Source organism: Arachis hypogaea, chromosome 15, assembly GCF_003086295.3.
Source record: "Arachis hypogaea cultivar Tifrunner chromosome 15, arahy.Tifrunner.gnm2.J5K5, whole genome shotgun sequence".
Lineage (NCBI taxonomy): Eukaryota > Viridiplantae > Streptophyta > Magnoliopsida > Fabales > Fabaceae > Arachis > Arachis hypogaea.
The window spans coordinates 102,290,803-102,297,246 of record NC_092050.1 but is presented as its reverse complement, the minus strand read 5'-3'; positions in this window follow the sequence as shown (position 1 = coordinate 102,297,246).

Here is a 6,444-nt window from a genome sequence, read left to right as displayed (position 1 = left end):
CTAGAGTTCTACACTAAAACATGATGAAAACTCAACTATGACTACTTGGTTCCTTCCCCCTTCAATCCTTGGGTTCAATAGCATCAGAAATGAGTTGGATTGGGCCCAAAATGAGCTAGAAATTGCTGGCCACGTTTTGCCCAAAATGATCCATGCTGATCCTGCCATGCGGACGCATGGAGAACGCGTGCGTGTCCTTTAAATGCAAGACAACTATGACAAATTTTATATCATTTTGAAGCTACGGATGTTAGCTTTCTAACACAACTGGAACCGCCTCATTTGGACTTTTGTAGCTCATGTTAATGTCATTTTAGTATAAAGAGGTCAGGATTGACGACTTAGCGATTCTTTCATTTCTTCATGAGTTATCCCACTTTGCATGCCTTTCCTTCATTTCTTCAATCCAATCTTTGCCTTCTAAACCTGAAATCACTTAAAAAACATATCAAGACATCGAATGGAATTAAAATGAATTAAATTTAGCTATTTTAAGGCCTAAAAAGCATGTTTTCACACTTAAGCACAAATTTAGGGAGAATTACAAAACCATGCAATTTCATTGAATAAATGTGAGAAAAGTTGATAAAATCTCCTAAATTAAGCACAAGATAAACCACAAAATTGGTGAGAAAATAGGGGTGCGCGTACGCACAGGTATGTGTGTGTACGCATACTACGTGGAAAAGGGAAGGTGTGCGAGTGCACACTCTATGCGAGCGCTCATGGCAGAAGAGGAATTAAGACGTGTGCGTGCGCACTAGGGTGTGCACACGCACAGGTAATTTTTTTTTTATTTTAGTAAAGGATCATGTGTGCGTGCGCACATAGGTCCATGCGCTCACACAAGAGTAAGAAGGAAAGGGTTCATGTGCACAGGCTGTGACAACACTCCCAACAGAGGGAGTGCATGGACGTGTGCGTGCACACAGCTTTGTGCACCCGCACAAGGGGTGCGAATAAGGGCATGTGTGCGGACGCACGAGCAGGTGCGCATGCACAGGTCACAGAAAACAGGGGAATGCGCGCGCACAAGGCGTGTGAGCACTCCTAACAGGGGCTTGGCAGGGTAGTGTGCGTCGCACAGCTTAGTGCGTATGCATAGAACTCAAAAATTTGTTGTTGCGTGCGTGCGCACAAGGGTGTGTGCACACACATGCCCTGTTTTGCCCAAAAAATTTCTCAAAATCTAAGGCATCAAGCCTTAACTCAACAAAAGGGCAATTAGTCAAAAGGGCATAATTGATTCCAATCCCTAAGTCCTAGTCAACACTAGTGGGTCACTTAGAGTCAAGGGAAACCGAACCAATTAACAATCCTCACACAATGCGGAATGGACATCCACAACTCAATTTCACCAAAACACCCAATTTCTCAACCAAGGGTGTGAAAACTAAACATGCAAGAAATTAAACATCAAAGTCAAAGCAATTAAATGCAAGGAAAGGAAACTTCAAATGTAAGAAACCTCTTGGCAAGTAATTGAGAGCTAAGGTTACCTATCCTATCCATAAGTCCTAAGTTAACACTAATGGGTCACTTAGAGTCAATAGAAACCAAATCAACTAACTACTCTAATATATCAAACAAGAATGGACATCAACGACTCAAGGAGCACCAAAGTCATCAATTCCAAGCCAATAGTGAAGAAAAACTAAGTAAAAACCCAACCAAGCATTTTTTCAAACACTTGGTAGGCATGAAAGGAAAGCATGGTAAAATGATAAGAAATAATAAATGCTACAACTACCAAGCAAAGAAAGTAAAGATAGCAACTCAATAAAGCAATAAATGACATGAAAACATAAATTGCATTAATTGTAAATTAAAATAACAAGAGTGCTCATGAACATAAAAAGCAAGGAAAATGAGAAATTAACAAGATAACATAAGAAAATTAAGACAATAAAACAAAGAAAGGTAGAAGAAACTAGATTAAAGCAAGAATTAAAAGTAGAAATTACAAGAAATTAAACTAAGAAACCCTAGTTCAAGAGAGAAGGGGAACCTTCTCTCTCTAGAAAACAACCTACATAATGCTAAACTAACCCTAACTTCTCCCCCCCTCCTTTCACATGAAGTGAGGCCTTGTTTAATATAGGAAGAATCAGCTTCAGAAAGTCCAAAAACTGGGCTCTGCAGGCCTAGAAGTCGCCCCCAGCGATTTCCATTAAGTGAGTCACGTGCTGGGACGTGTGCGTACGCACAGGTGTGTGCGTACGCACACATGCTGATTTTCTTCTTGTGCGTGCACACAGGATGTTGTGTGCGCGCACACATGGCTGTGTGGTTCTTGTGCGTACGCACAGGGGGTTGTGCGCACGCACACTCCAATGTGTGCTTCTCCTTTGTTTTCTTTATTCTTTCTCCCAATTCCATGCTTTTCTTCCACTCTTATCAAGCCATTCCAACTTATTACACCTGAAATCTCTCATCAAAACCATCAAGACATCGAATGGGATAAAAGTGGGATAAAAGTGATTAAAATAAGCACAAAATAGCATGTTTTCACAATTAGTCTCAATTTAGGGAGAGAACACAAAAGTATGCTATTTGGATGAATAAATGTGGGTTTATGTAATGAAATATTCTCAAATCAAACCAAAATATATCGTCAAATATAGATTCATCAATCTCTCATCCTTACTCCCTAATTTACAAGGTCTATCAAAGCAGATATTTTAAATTTTCAACATTTCTACGCGCAGAAATAGGTAATAATCCATCTTGGGGTTGGAAAAGTGTTCTAGATGGTAGAAAAGTTTTGGAGAAAGTCATTTTTGGAAGATTGGAAGAGGACATTCAGTTAAAATCTTAGAGGACAACTGGATAAAACAAATTCAACCAAATGAAATTCAAATTCTCAACCATTCACACAATCACCCGATTTGGGTTTCTGAACTACTCCTACCTGATCAAAATCGGAATCAAGAGCTAATCACCTCAACATTCACACAAAGCGTAGTGCAGGCAATCATAAATACAAGCATCAGAACAACAAAAGATATGGTTACTGGTGCACGAAATTGACTCCGCAATATTCGCACAGATAGACCGGCAAGTGTATCGGGTCATCCAAGTAATACCTCAGGTGAGTGAGGGTTAATCCCACGAGGATTGTTGGTTTGAACAAGCAATGGCTACCTTGTAGATCTTAGTCAGGCAATTCGAAAAGATCATAGTTGTTGTGAAAAATGCATAAAACAGATAAATAAATGAAACATTACTTGATAGATGTGAAATCAGTATTGAGAGAACGGTTGAAGTTTCGGAGATGCTTCTTCCTTTTGGATCAACTTTTCTCATCATCTACTCCAACTTCTCATGATTCATTCCATGGCAGGCTGTAAATGACTAACGCCAGGTCAGTGGTCATTAGCTTCCCCTACTTCAGATCAAATGTCGGGTCAGCGGTCTTCCAATCTGAATGGGGGTGAAGCTCCTGCAGTCCATTCCATTGGTGATCCTACTCAAAGCGCCACAAACAAGGTCGGATCTTCCGAATCAGAGAATGTTGCGTCCTGGTTCTAGCCTATACCACAAAGGCCCTAATCGCCCTGTACCTCGGCTTCACTGATGTCTCCAAGTACCCAATGAAGTCATGGATTAGCCGTCTAAGAGATGTATAATCAAGTTTGTGGTTCAGCACTATTGATGAGCGGATAATTTATACGCTTTTTGGCATTGTTTTTAGTATATTTTTAGTACATTTTAGTTAGTTTTTATTATGTTTTTATTAGCTTTTAAATAAAAATCACTTTTCTGGGCTTTACTATGAGTTTGTGTATTTTTCTGTGATTTCAGGTATTTTCTAGCTGAAATTGAGGGACCTGAACAAAAATCTGATTCAGAGGCTGAAAAAGGACTGCAGATGCTGTTGGATTCTGACCTCCCTGCACTCAAAGTGGATTTTCTGGAGCTACAGAAGCCCAATTGGCGCACTCTCAATTGCGTTGGAAAGTAGACATCCTGGGCTTTCCAGCAATATATAATAGTCCATACTTTGCCTGAGATTTGATGGCCCAAATAGGCGTTCCAATTCAGCTCAAGAATTCTGGCGTTTAACTCCAAAACCGGCACAAAAGCTGGAGTTAAACGCCCAAACTGGCATAAAAGCTGGCGTTTAACTCCAGGAAATGTCTCTACACATTAAAGCTTCAATACTCAGCCCAAGCACACACCAAGTGGGTTCCGGAAGTGGATTTTTACAATAAACACCCTAGCTTACTCATTTTCTGTAACCCTAGGTCACTAGTTTACTATAAATACTACTTTCAGTGATTCATCTTGTACCTCATGACACTCTACACGTTTCTTATTATATTCTCTACGGCATGAGTCTCTAAACCCCATTGTTAGGGGTGAGGAGCTCTACTGTTCTTCATGAATTAATGTAATTACTACTGTTTTCCATTCTATCACGCTTGCTTCTATTCTAAGATATTCATCGCACTTCAACCTGATGAATGTGATGATCCATGACAATCATCATCATTCTCACCTATGAACGCGTGCCTGACAACCACCTCAGTTCTACACGCAATCAAGCTTTAATGTGTATCTCTTGGGTTTCTAATCTATAATTGGAACCTTCGTGGTATAGGCTAGAATTATTGGCAGCCATTCCTGAGATCCGGAATGTCTAAACCTTGTCTGTGGTATTCTGAGTAGGATCTGAGAAGGGATGACTGTGACGAGCTTCAAACTCGCGATTGTGGGGCGTGTGACAGACGCAAAAGGATCAATGGATCCTATTCCGACATGATCGAGAACTGACAGATGATTAGTCGTGCGGTGACAGCGCATTTGGAACATTTTCACTGAGAGGACGGGAAGTAGCCATTGACAACGGTGATGCCCAACATAAAGCTTGCCATGGAAGGAGCCTTGCGTGCATGAAGAAGAAGATAGTAGGAAAGTAGAGATTCAGAAGACAAAGCATCTCCAAAGCCTCAACCTGTTCTTCATTACTGCATAACAAGTATTTACTTCATGTTCTTTTACTTTTTACAATTAAATCTGAGAATTATTGATATCCTGACTAAGAGTTACAAGATAACCATAGCTTGCTTCAAGCCGACAATCTCCGTGGGATCGACCCTTACTCACGTAAGGTATTACTTGGACGACCCAGTGCACTTGCTGGTTAGTTGTGGGGAGTTACAAAAGTGTGATTGTAATTTCGTGCTCCAAGTTTTTGGCGCCGTTGCTGGGGATTGTTCGAGTTTGGACAACTGACGGTTTATCTTGTTGCTTAGATTAGGACTAATTTATTTTTGTTGGTTTAGAGTCTTTTATTTGAGTTTAGTTTCATATTTTAAGTTTGGTGTCAATTGCATGCTTTTACTTTCTTTTATTTTTCGAAATTTGCATGTGTTTAGTACTTTCTTGATTTTTAAAATTTTAAGTTTGGTGTCTTCTTGTTGTTTTTCTTTAAAATTTTCGAAAATTTGTGTTTGGTTTTCTAAAAATTTTAAGTTGGTGTCCTTTGTGCTTTTATTTTCTTAAATTTTTTTTCAGAAATTTGTTCTTGGTGTTCATCTTGATCTTCAAAGTGTTCTTGGTGTTCATCTTAACATTCAAAATTTTCTTGTTTGTTTTCATTGTTTTGATTTAAAATTTCTAAGTTTAGAGTCATTTTGTTATTTTTCTCTTTCCTCATTAAAATTCAAAAATCAAAAAAATATCTTTTCCTTATTTTACTCATAATTTTCGAAATTTTGAATTAATTTAGTCAAAGAATTTCAAAATCATATATTTTTTTTAGTCAAGTCAATAGTCTAATTTAAAAAATTGATCTTTTCAAATCTTTTTCAAAAATCATATCTTTTTTATTTTGCAATCATATCTTCTAAATCATATCTTTTTCAAAATAATTTTCAATCATATCTCTTTAATTGATTAAGTAATTTAGTTTTCAATTTGCTTTTATTTTCTTTTTTCGAAATTTTATTTTATTTTCTATTTATTTTACTTATTATTTTCGGTTACTTTTAAAAAAAATAATAATTCATATCAATTCCCTTTTCTCCATCATGGACATAAGTGGAAGTGAACAGTCCAGAAGGACTCTGGGGTCATATGCTAACCCCATTACAGCTGCATATGGGAGTAACATCTGTATATCTCCCATCAAAGCAAGCAGCTTTGAGCTAAATCCTCAGCTCATTATCATGGTGCAGCAAAATTGCCAGTATTCCGATCTTCCACAGGAAGAACCTACTGAGTTTCTGGCACAGTTCTTACAAATTACTGGCACAGTACGTGATAAAGAAGTGGATCAGGATGTCTATAGATTATTACTGTTTCCATTTGCTATAAAAGATCAAGCCAAGAGGTGGTTAAATAACCAACCCACAGCAAGCATAAAAACATGGAGACAGTTATCAGACAAATTCCTGAATCAATTTTACCCTCCAAAAAGGATGACACAACTAAGGCTGG